At 43.4% G+C, this 12845-nt stretch overlaps 1 non-coding gene across 1 annotated transcript; it reads right to left on the minus strand.

Moving 5' to 3' along the window:
- Positions 1–2965: 2965 nt before the first annotated feature.
- On the minus strand, positions 2966–3038 carry Trnaa-ggc (transfer RNA alanine (anticodon GGC)). Its single transcript has one exon. It is a non-coding gene; the product is annotated as a tRNA-Ala (tRNA).
- Between the last annotated feature and the right edge of the window lie 9807 nt (positions 3039–12845).

A 12845-nucleotide genomic window follows, 5' to 3' on the forward strand; every position in this document is an offset into this window, starting at 1 on the left:
TACGATAAATTATCGGGAAATTAGCATTCTTGAAGGAGCCCCAGATTATTGATGCTCGTAGCTGATTGCTTGTGATTAGCTTCACATAAAAATATCAAGCTGATCTATATACATTGTTTAACCAACTGTTTGAGAATATCAAGCACTTGCAAAAAATTACCTTTTTTTTTCAGATATATATTTACATGTAGGTCGTCTATAAGAAATCTTCCCTTATTTGTATAACTAGTCCTCTCCTGTAACGTATTGAAAATCTACAGGTTTATTTTTCTTTAAAAAAGCGAAAAAATTGTCACCATAATGTGCTGCAGCTTGTTCACCAGTTGAGGCCATCTAGGAAGCAAAAAAAGATGCCTTTGTGGCTGTCTCCTGCGAAAATCGACACTCTGCTTTTCCATTTTGAGAACCTACAAGTGAACCTATTTGTTCTTACGCAAGAAAAATATTTCGTCAGCTCATTCATATCCCATCTGTATGACGCTATAGCACACTTTGAACAAATTTTGCATTCAACCGTTCTGGCCTGTTCTACAGGTTAGTTGCAGTCGCTGCTTCATAACAGCTTTGTCAACATTTATGATTGTTTTCACATACCTGAAGTCATCTGGAAAGTGAACAAATCTCATCATTTCAAGGGCATACCCTCTCCTATAGCATGTTCAGAATCTTTTTTTTTTATTGAGTGTTAGGGCCGCGAAGCAACTGTGGCTATGAGCGGCGTACAGATGTAGACAGACGGAGAGAGGACAGCAGGAAGGAGTGGGGGACAGGGGGGGTTGGTATGCGTCCTGGGCCGACTTCAGGGGGAACTGTGCCGACGTTCGTCTGGAAAGTCTTCGGAAAACCCAGGGAAAACCTCAGACAGCACAGCCGGCGGTAGGTTTCGAACCCACCACCTCCCAGTCTTCAGCACGACCTTGGTTACCACCAACGAGCGGACGCCTTAGCCCATTCGGCCATGCCGCTGGTGTTCAGAATCTGCTCGCATCTGTTCTCTGTAGATCTTATAGCATCAGCTGACCATATTTGCTCAGATCATGTCAGAACGCGACGTAAGAGCTTTTGGAAACAATTTATTATGATCTTGTGTGCCCTTCTACCACAACAGAAAAAAAAGCCCACAGACTTTCTTTCAGTGGAAATAGGTGTTTTTGCTGCATTAACAGAAGGTGGCTCAAAGTAGTAGTACATCCTTGTGGCCTGGGTGGAGCATGCCTCACTATGCTTTATGTCCAGTAATGTCTTCTGCAACCGTATGTCTTTGGCAGTGAGACACAACGTGTGAAGAAGAACAGATTACAGAAGAAGCAGCTTACAGCTTACACAAGAAGAACAGCTTACAGCCCTACAGGCATCAGAATATCTGCACGCAATAGGGGGCTGCAATCTAGCCCTATAGGTGCCAACGTTTTGAATGGTACTGCGAACACAGTCATAGTACCCTTTATCACGTCACAAAGCAATTATGTCAAAGTCATGCTTGTGGAGGCAAAGCCATGCCTGCCAAAGCCAAAGAGGCAAAGTGATGCTTATGGAGGGTTTTATTATGTCCTGCTGCCCAGTGTACGGCTTCTGTTTTTAGCTGGAACAAACCAGTAAAAAAAAATCTGAGGAAAGAAATATGCCACCTTCACTTGCAATCGACCAAGCAAACTAAGTCAATAATGGTGGTTGTTATTCACTCTGCTATGTGATTGTGTTCATGTTAATTCACCTGTTTGGTACTGTGGTACCTTGTAGTGCAACATATATGTGACCGCATGGAGGACAAAGAGCAGGAATTAGCTAGTCTGGCATAGGAGCTCTCACACTGGCAGAGCTGGTAAAAAAAAGTGAGCCATACATCACATAAAACACAAATACTAGTATTATTTAAGTATTTTATATTATTAGTAAGTATTTTGCATGCGATGTCGCATGTCTGCATTTGTTCAGTAGTGTCTTTGTTGCTGCAATTTTTACCCTTCGCTAATATCTTGTTGCTGTCATGTTGTGCTAGCCGTTGAGTTTCGTAGCGATAAGCGGTGATTCTCCGATTATTCCTGAGCGGTTCGACTTAAGCCTTTACCCTGCTCACTTAAGGGAATTTGTATATCCCTGTCCTGTGCTTTCTTTACGCAAGGGCAATGCGACTGTTTATGTGGCATTATACAAGAATTATCTGGTGGCAGAAATGGGTGTCTTTTTCTCAGTTTATTAGCGTGCGCTACGGTTTCTTGCAGTTACGGCTATTGGGACACAAATGCGTGTAATTTCTCGCGGTTCTTTTCTTCTTTCACTGCTTTTACTCAGAATGTAGGTGAGGGGAAAAAGTCAGCATCCAGGAAGAACAGAAGAAAGCCGCTCGGCAGAGGAGAGTTCATGAGAATGGAATTTGTTTGTTTTTGTTATGTGTTGTTGAGTGTCAGTATTCACTTTGCTTGATACGTTGATGGAGCAAGCTGTATGCAGTTATAAGTATTTGAGCAGAAATGCTGGTATGTGAGCGTGGAGGAGAAATTCCAATAAAGCACCTCTCCTTGTGCATTCCTGAGCTGCTGTGGGCGCGCGCGCATGTGTGCTTTTTCCCTTTTTTTGCGACGTCATCATGGCATGTTGGGGCTTGTTTAGCAGTGTTAGAATTTTACCCGCCGCTATTATCTTGTTGTTATCTTGTGTTAGCCGTTGAGTTTCGTAGCGATGTCCGGTGACTCTGCTATTATTCCTGCGCGCTCCTTCTTAAGCCTCTTCCCTTCTCGCTTAAAGAAATTTGTGTGCCCTTGTCCCTTGTCCTTTCTTTACGAAGGGACAATGCGGCTGTGTATGTAGCATTATGCAAGAATTATCTGATACCAGACATGAGTGTCTTTTTCTTATGAGAGAACTGCTGTTCCGAGGCTGGAACAACATAGAAGGGACAAATACATACATTGCTCAAATTTGCCTAAGAAATTAACGATGAAAGATGAAAGTCACTGAAAAGGTTAGCCAGCTGTAGGAGTCGAACCCACATCTTCTGGATTGCCAGTCCAGGGCTCTACCAATTGAGCTAAGCTAACACGCCTTCTCAGCGACTTCCAGGGTGCGTAATCTGACGTGACAAACCAGCCACTCTCTCTCACTCATCCTCCTTTCACTCTTATATTTTTGCTCACTCATACACACATTCATACGACGGGATCGACGCACGCGGCAACTGTTGAACATGAGAGAACTGATGTTCTGAGGCTGGAACAGCATAGAAGCAATTCCAACACAAGTGCAAGCAATTTTTGCTGCTCTTTCCTCAAATCACTGCTTTTGCGCAGAAAAAAGTCGCATGGTAAAGCTGAATTTATGAGAAGTGGGTTTCTCTGCTTGTTATCTCTGTTATCTCTGCTCGCTATGTTGAAAAAGTAAGCAGTTATAGGTATTTGTGCAGAAACGCTTGCATCTGATCGCAGGATAGGAATTCCCGAAGCACGGCACCCTCAGTATAAATTAATCACTTTGGATGTGAGTCTTCTTCACTGCATGACAAGACCCGGTAGGCTAAAATGGGAAGAGAGAAAAAATTGGAGCGCTTGATTAATAGCGATCCAAGTTACAGAGCAATTATAGTTTCCATAGAAAGTAGAATCTTAATAGGCTCCTAAAATTATAGTTTTGTAATAGTTTTTCTAAACTGCAAGGCAAGATAGAAAATCATTAAAATAGTGGGAATGCAATCACATCATATATCTGTTCCCGTAAAGGCGTTCTGTCTTGTGCTTTGTCGTGCGCGAATGGAACTTTTCCCCCAGGCTTTCGCGCCTTTTTGCTCGCAGGTGTAGCCTCAGACAACGAGTATACGAGCATAGAAAGGGTCATACATTACATAAGCCCGGTGATGATGTTGAGTGGTCTCACTTATCATTTTAAAAGAGCAGTGGTAGTTTACTGGTGTTGTGATTCTAATGACTATGATGAGGCTTTGGTGTGAAAATCGCTAAGATCAAGATTCATGCACGGTGCTTTTTTGTTGAATTTTATTGTAAAAGTGAACGTCATTAAGAGTAGGACAAAGGAAATAACCTTGCGATTCAATAAATAATAGGGGTGTTTGTCTTTGCCGCTGTCTTCTTCAGACAGGATATGATGACATCACGCAGTGTTTCAGGTGTCTGTAGCAATGGATTGACCGTTACTGGAAAAAACTGTAGCAATAGAAAAATGGTGCGTATTGTCCTGGACGGATTTATGATGAGCACTGTTTTTGAATAAGCGGAGTGCGTCTGCTTTGAAATAGTTTGATGCTGGTTTTCTGCTTTTTTCAAATGTTTCTTTTCGCTTTTTTCCCTCTTGTTGTCTGACAAACATGCGCTGACATCCCCAGACCTGTTCTGACATTCTTGACGATGTCGATAGTGCTGTCTTGAATGGGTGTAGAGCTAGAACGATTCTTAATAATTTTGCGATTCATTTAGGTCAGAGAGTAACCGCAAGGGGGACAGTTGTGTAACTTTATTCGGGAGGAACAAAGCGTCATTATTCAGTTAGCTGCCTTGCTCTCGGATGGAGTGGACATATCTTGCTGAACCATTATTTTGTTTTTTGCTGTACTCATAAGTCTCATTTAGTAAGACTTTGGGAATGAAATGCTTAATTCCTACAATCACCTCTCATGTATGGTGTTTTTCTGCAATAGTTCCCTATGCAATCATTATAGTAGAATAAAGGAAATAACCTTGGGATAGTGATTCAATGAATAACAGGTCCCCTGTCTACAGCGTACGCGTCCTTGAGCCATGCAGCTGCATGATGACGTCATACCGCGACTCTGTTGTTTCAGGTGGACCTTGTCCAGAGGCGATGGGTTGGACATTAGTGGGAAAAAACAGTGTAGCCCCTGAGACAGTAGGATGACGTCACGACCAATGAGCAAAGCCTGAAGGGGGGGCAAGGATTCACTTCTCTCTTGGGCACTGACGAGTGTGGACGCGTTAATTCTGTTCCTAGCAATTGCTTTGGCCGTTAGTGAAAGAGCGTAGCTTTGGTGGGGTTCCGTCTGCCTCTGATGGGGTGCGGATGTATGGTTCGTCACTGGTGAATGGTGTTCGACGATGCAGGTGGATTTTATAACGAGCGGATTTACAACGAGGGAATGTAGTGTACGTGTCCGGTGATGGTGAGTGTCTTTTCACTCTGTTCAAGTGTCTCTATGTTTGCCCTCCTCTGTTGCCCAGCAGTGGTGCGATTTGTCCTCGTGTAATAGCGCTCCTGACATGCCCCGACATGCATGCTTTCCTCTGTTGATGCATCTAACCTTGTATTTTTTCTTTTTTGACAAGGAACATTCTTGACTTGACGGTGACGCTAGTGCTGCCCTGTATGGGAATAGTGCTAGAACAATTCTTAATAATTTTGCGATTAAATTAGTTCAGAAATCAACCGTAAGCGGGACAGATGCATGATTTTATAGAAGAGTAAAAAGCATTATGATTCAGTTCTGCCCCTGGCTGTTGGACGGAATGGACGTATCGTTCTGCGATCCTCGCGACAGATGTGTTTTGTAACTAGTTCTTTCGCCAACTTGATCCCCGCCTTGTTTGCGATTTTCATGCCCGTGCATGTCGGGCGCTGGTTGCTGTTATCCAGGCAACCTCGCCATTTTCCATCTTCTTCTGCCTTGGGGACGAGAGTAGCGCTGGCGTGATTCTTAATAATTTTGTCATGAAATTAGTTGAGTAAGTAACCGCTAGGGGATGCAGCTGCGGGACTTTATAGAGGAAAAAAAAACATTACGAGTTAGTTCTCTGCCTGGCTGTCGGATGGAGCAGTCGCATCGTTCTGCGCTCCCCGTGCCTGCTGTTGTGGTGGGTTCATTTGTTGTGTAACTAATTCTTTTTGTTGATAGCTATTGATGTTTAGCATATTTACTCTTGCTTTCCCAGCTTCTGTATTATGAGTGTTTTTCTCCTTGCATGTCCAGAGCTGTCCTAACTTGCCCAGACATGCCATGATGACGTCAGAGCTGACGTGGATGACGTCAGAGCTGACGTCACAGGATGTCCAGAACTAGTGGTCATAGCTGCGATGCTTTGCAACCTGCCTCTGTGCTCCGTCGCCCAGCGATGATCAGCGGCCGTTCCGGACTGCTTTCTTCAAGATGGAGTCGTTGATCTTCAACTAAACTCCTTCTCTCCACTCTATCTATATCTATTTTTTTTCTTTTTTACGACCACGATTATGCTGAAACGCACAACTGGTCTGGACACGAGTTGGACGCTCCCCAATTAGTGTGGTGACTCCCTGGAGGGTGCTGATTACTGGGGGGGTCCCAATTAGCTCTAATTGATTAATTAATCGTGTTTAGACGATGTGCGTTTCTAGATAAACGTGGTCAGTACTTACTACACTGGATTGTCTTCTTTTTTTTACTTTAAGAAACTATTTGTTTATATTAGGGAAACTACATGACTGCGTTGCACTGATCTTTCTATGCAGCTCAGCATTCGAGGTCTGCAATGTTGATGATGATGATGATTGGGATTTTTTTGGCGCAGCGACAACGAAGGTCTTAATGCGCCAAGCTTGGTGAAAGTTAAATTTGTGGTGATTTATTTAAAACCACAAGGTAGCATAGATAAAAGAACAAACAGGATTAAAAATTTACAACTTGTCGAGTATACCGACGTCTCTAAAAAACTTAAAAACGTTCTCAAATTGAACAAGAGGTTCATCACCCAGTAAAAGAGCTGGATGAAAAGGAATAAAGTTCTTATAGAAGTGTTGAAAGTAGCGTTGACGATGAAAATTGTACAAAGGGCATTCTATGAGAATGTGTATAATGGAAAGTTGTGTGTCGCAGTCCATACAATGTGGTGGCTCCTCTCCCTCAAGTAGGAACCCATGTGTAACATATGTGTGTCCTATCCTTAGCCGGCAACGTGTTCTCTCTTGAAGCCGATTTTCAAGAGGATAAGTAGACCTCCCAATTTTACCTTTGATGAGACGGAGTTTACTATTGGTTTGAGTTTCCCAAAACTGTTGCCACTTCACCTTCATTTTGTATTTTAACACGCGAACTAAATCCTCAAACGGCACATCAAAAGGGGTAACATCATCGGACTACAGGATGGAAGCTGCAGCCCGGTCAGCACATTCATTTCCTGCAATGCCCACATGGCTGGGCACCCAGCAAATGGTTAGCTTGTACCCTTTGCTAGTGATCAATGATGCTAAATGTCTCGCACGTTGAATAAGGAAGTTTTTTGTTTTATGGAAGCTACATATCGCATGCAAGGCACTAAGAGAGTCAGTGTAGATGACTGATGATGTGGTATGATTCTCTAAGATAAAGTTAAGCGCCAAAATTATAGCATAAACTTCAGCGCTGAATATCGACATCACCAGATTTAGGCGATGTGCCCTTGTCGATGTTGTCGTTACCATTGCGCACGATACGCCTGTGCTTGTTCTTGACCCGTCTGTGTAAAGATCCACGTGATCACCAAAACTGTTCCTGAGGTGTTTAAATTCTTGTTGCAGTACATCTGAGAGGTATCGGTTTTCCTGTATTTGGTTAATGAGCAGTTTGACTGTGTTGGACCATGGAGGAAGATCTTCGCCAGATTCGGATACCAAGGAATTTTATTCAGTGAAATTATAACATTGAACCTGGTGTGCAATACGCATGGACAAGGGACATGTAGCAGAGGGTCTGTTAAGAAACAGCTGTCTAAGACGTGTACTTTTGACACATGGAAGCGCCGCATGTTGAGGGTAACTTTTCGTCCTCAACGCATAACGGATAGCGAGATAAGTACGTCGCCTCTCGAGGGACATCTCATCACTTTCAACATATAGGCTTTGTACGGGTGAGGTCCGGAAAGCTCCGAGGACTAGTCGTAACCCTCGGTGGTGTATGGGGTCGAGACGTTTCAATGTGGAGGGGCGTTCCGATCCGTAGACGACGCTTCCATAGTCTAGCCTTGATCGGACAACAGAGGTGAAAATACGGTGAAGAGTCTGTTGATCTGCTCCCCAAGACCTGTGCGAGAGGACTTTTAACAGATCCAAAGATTTTGTACATTTCACTTTCAGGTTACTTATATGTGGCAAGAAAGTGGGTTTCCTATGTAAAATCAGGCCCAAGAATTTGTGTTCCGGCCTGACTGCAAGATATACCCCGTTCATATGAAGAGATGGATCAGGAAGCACCCCTCTCCGCCTTGAAAAGGGCACGCACACAGTTCTGTCTGCTGAAAACTTGAAGCCGTTCTCAGTGGACCATTTACTCAGTTTGTTAATGGGAAGTTGCAACTGTCTTTCGCATGTGGCTAAGTTAGAGGATGAACATGAAATCTGTAAATCGTCGACATAGAGTGAGCATGTGATAGTCGCGGGTAACGCTTTGGCAACAGAGTTCATTTTGAGAAGAAACAGGGTGACACTCAGCACACATCCCTGCGGTACACCATTCTCTTGTACAAATGGGCGGGAAAGAGTTGTACCGAGTCGCACCCTAAACGTTCTTCCAGTGAGGAAGTCCGAAATGCACTGGAAAAGGCGCCCGCGTATTCCGCACGATTTGAGATCAAGCAACATGCCGTATCGCCAAGTTGTGTCATATGCCTTTTCTAGGTCAAAAAAGATTGATACACAGAGTTGTTTTTTAACGAAGGCTTCGCGAATAGTAGTTTCCAGACGAACAAGATGATCAGTGGTAGAACAGCCAGCCCGGAATCCACACTGGTATCTGTCAAGCAGGTTATGTTGTTCTAGGTCAAACACGAGGCGAGTGTTCACCATTCGTTCGAATGTCTTTCCTAAGCAACTCGTGAGTGCTACAGGCCTGTAGCTTGTTGGGTTTGAAGCTTCTTTCCCTGGCTTCAAAAGCGGTATGATTGTTGCAGTCTTCCAATTGGAAGGAAGGTGCCCTTCTTGCCAAATTAAATTGAAGAAATATAGTAGTGCTTCTTGGGAAGTTTTAGACAAATGCTGGAGCATGGAATATGTTATACGATCTGGTCCAGGTGATGTTTTCTTTGTTATTCACATAGCTTTCAAGAGTTCAATCGTTGTGAAAGGCATGTTGTAGAGGCACCTGTCACCTCCACTGCTTTGAATTGTTGATTTTTCAGCACTTTGCTTAATTTTTATGAAGTCTCTACTGTAATGTGACGAACTGTAGACGTTTTGGAAGTGCTCGCCAAGGACATCGGCCTGTTCACTCATGTTTTTGCAAGGTACTCCATTAACTTGTAAGAGTGGTATTGTGAATCCTGTGTAATCGCCCTTAATTTTTCTAACTCTGTCCCAAACCACTTTAGAAGAAGTGTTGCTGTTCAAAGATGACAAGAAGCTCTTCCACGATGCACGTTTAGCTTCTTTTCTTGTCCACTTAGCTTTCGCTCGAGCTCTCTTAAATTGGATCAGGTTGTCTGGAGTCGGGAACCTACGAAAGATACCCCACGCTCGATTTTGATCTTTCCGCGTTTTCCCGCATTCATCTGTCCACCAAGGTTTGGGACGCTTGGGGAGACGGCCAGATGTCTGTGGGATAGATCGCTCAGCAGCATTTATAATTATCCCGGTGACAAAACGGTTTGCATCTTCAACAGACCTACCAGCTAAGGATGATGCTTTTGGAACAAGTTCCAGTCAGCCTTGGACAGTTTCCACCGTGGTGGTCGTGTAAGAAAAGTGTTTGTGGAACACGAATTGTCAGGACTATGGGGAAGTGGTCACTCCCACGAGGGTTCTGTTCAACGGTCCAGTCAATACAATTATAAATGGAAGGACTACTAAGAGATATGTCTAAGGATGAAAAACTTTGTGTTGAGGAGTTTATATATGTATGTAATCCTGTGTTTAGTAGACAAACTGGTCGTGAAAGGAATAACCTTTCTACCATTTTCCCCGGCTATCTACCTTTGAACTGCCCCACAAGGGATTGTGGGCATTCAGGTCACCTAGAATTAGGTATGGCTGAGGAAGTTGGTCACAAGTAGTAGTGTATCAGCTCAACTAGCCGGCAAGTCACATCTTCGTCTGGACGCCATTAATGAGCAATTAGAGCTAATTGGGACCCCCCACATTAATCAGGACCCACCAGAGAGTCATTACACTAATTGGGGATCATCTAAGACACGTCCAAACGAAGATGTGAGTTGCCGGCTACTTGAGCTGATAAAAAATAAAAAAAATAGGTAGAAAATAAAATAAAAAGATAGAGATAGAGTGGAGAGAAGGAGTTTAGTTGAAGATCAACGACGTCATCTTGAAGAAAGCGGCCCGGAACGGCCGCTGACCGTCGCTGGGCGACGGAGCACAGAGGCAGGTTGCAAAGCATCGCAGCACCAGTTCCGCACATCCTGTGACGTCATCATGGCATGTCTGGGCAAGTTAGGACAGCTCTGGACATGCAAGGAGAAAAACACTCGTAATACAGAGGCTGGGAAAGCAAGAGTATGCAAACCATCAATAGCTAACAAGAAAAAACAATTAGTTACACAACAAATGAGCCCACCAGAACAGGAGCGCAGAACCATGCGACTGCTCCATCCGAGAGGCAGGCAGAAACTGACTCGTAATGCTTTTTTGTCCTGTATAAAGCCCCGCAGCTGCACCCCCTAGCGGTTACTTTCTCAACTAATCTCACAACAAAATTATTAAGAATCACGCCAGCGCTACTCCCGGTCCCAAGGCAGAAGATGATAGAAAATGGCGGGAATGCCCGGACAACAGCAACCTCACAGCCATAATTTGTGATGCTGTAGCACGGAGCTACCTGAAGTGCATCAAGGGCCACAGCGGGTACTATGGCTGCGAAAGGTGCTCACAAAAACGAGTTCATCAAGAAAGCAGAATGGTGTTCTTGGACCTTGATGCTGCCTTGCACAGTGATGAAAGTTTCCGTGCACAGACCTGCCAGGGTCACCATAAGGGACAATCTCCCTTTATTGAATTGGATATTGACATGATTTCGATCTTTCCACTGGACTACATGCACCTTCTTTGCACCTTTTTAAAAACTGCGAAGAGCACTGCACACAAATTTCAGAATGTCCTCCAATGCTCACGCAGTGTAACTTACAAGTTTAATCATGGATGTTGTTGATTCTCAATCAGTAACATGTGCTAATTGTTTCATATGCCCTTGCTACTCTGGTAAAGTACACCGTCCATTTGTGAAAACCTATTTGATTGCAACTTCTATTCGCAACCTGATAAATTGGACTTTCTAGCATCCCGAATGACACAGTAAGACGTGTCAACATACGCCTTACAGCTGTGCAAACTCATCAGTTTTTTTTTAACTGCGAAGAGCACTGCACACAAATTTCAGAATGTCCTCCAATGCTCACGCAGTGTAACTTACAAGTTTAATCATGGATGTTGTTGATTATCAATCGGTAACATGTGCTAATTGTTTCATATGTCCTTGCTACTCTGGTAAAGTACACCGTCCATTTGTGAAAACCTATTTGATTGCAACTTCTATTCGCAACCTGATAAATTGGACTTTCTAGTATCCCGAGTGACACAGTAAGACGTGTCAACATACGCCTTACAGCTGTGCAAACTCATCAGGTTTTTTTTAAACTGCGAAGAGCACTGCACACTAATTTCAGAATGTCCTCGAATGCTCACACTGTGTAACTTACAAGTTTAATCATGGATGTTGTTGATTCTCAATCAGTAACATGTGCTAATTGTTTCATATGTCCTTGCTACTCTAGTAAAGTACGCCCGCCGTCTATTTGTGAAAACCTGTTTGATTGCAACTTCTATTCGCAAACTGATAAATTGGACTTTCTAGCATCCCGAGCGACATAGTAAGACGTGTCAAGATATGCTTTACCGCTGTGTAAACTCACCAGGATTTTTTTTTTAAACTGCGAAGAGCACTGCACACTAATTTCAGAATGTCCTCCAATGCTCACGCTGTGTAACTTACAAGTTTAATCATGAATGTTGTTGATTCTCAATCAGTAACATGTGCTAATTGTTTCATATATCCTTGCTACTCTGGTAAAGTACACCGTCCATTTGTGAAAACCTATTTGATTGCAACTTCTATTCGCAAACTGATAAATTGGACTTTCTAGCATCCCGAGCCACACAGTAAGACGTGTCAAGATACGCTTTACCGCTGTGCAAACTCACCAGGTATATTTGGTATCCAGGTACTCATGGATGCTGTTGAATATAAAACATAAATATGTTTTACCTCTGAGTGATGATTGCCCATTCAAGGCAATAACAAACTCGTAGGTTCACCACATCAGCTAAACTTCCTCGGCCTGTTATAGCTAGTTTCTGTGCACATCATCATCTTCAAGGCGCATATCCGATAGCATGCAAACAGAGGAGTGGTTGAATGAACTATCATTCATGGAGCGTTAAAAGAATCAGCCAGACAGATGTGTTTCAGATGATGTTTTTTAGTTTTCAGATTCTTATTGCTATTCCATGACAGTGTACACTGAATACTGATAAGAGGACTAAGACGGCAAGCCCTGTTGAACAGTCCAAGACACAGTCAATGCACTGTTTGCGGGGAACAGAAATACCAAGAACACATGTCAAATATAAGAAACAAATAGCAAAGATGTTGCACAGCAGGGACATGCAAAGAACCAAAAATAATAATCAATTGCATGTCACCCTACATATCAGCAGGAAAGTCATCTTTGTTGGTGTTTTTGAAGGATGCAAGGTTATTGTTGGAACGAACGCGTAGAGCAGTGTTTCTCAAATCGCGGGTGATGACCCCAAATGAGCATTGACTGTTCATGAGCCGGCCATGGAGGGTCGAAGCAGACATGCGATATGCCTTGACCCACACGGACCAACATATTGATTTGCTTTTATCAAGAAAGCAAATACATCCTTCTCAT

The sequence above is a fragment of the Ornithodoros turicata genome, unplaced genomic scaffold (assembly GCF_037126465.1).
Source record: "Ornithodoros turicata isolate Travis unplaced genomic scaffold, ASM3712646v1 Chromosome24, whole genome shotgun sequence".
NCBI classification, from domain to species: Eukaryota; Metazoa; Arthropoda; class Arachnida; order Ixodida; family Argasidae; genus Ornithodoros; species Ornithodoros turicata.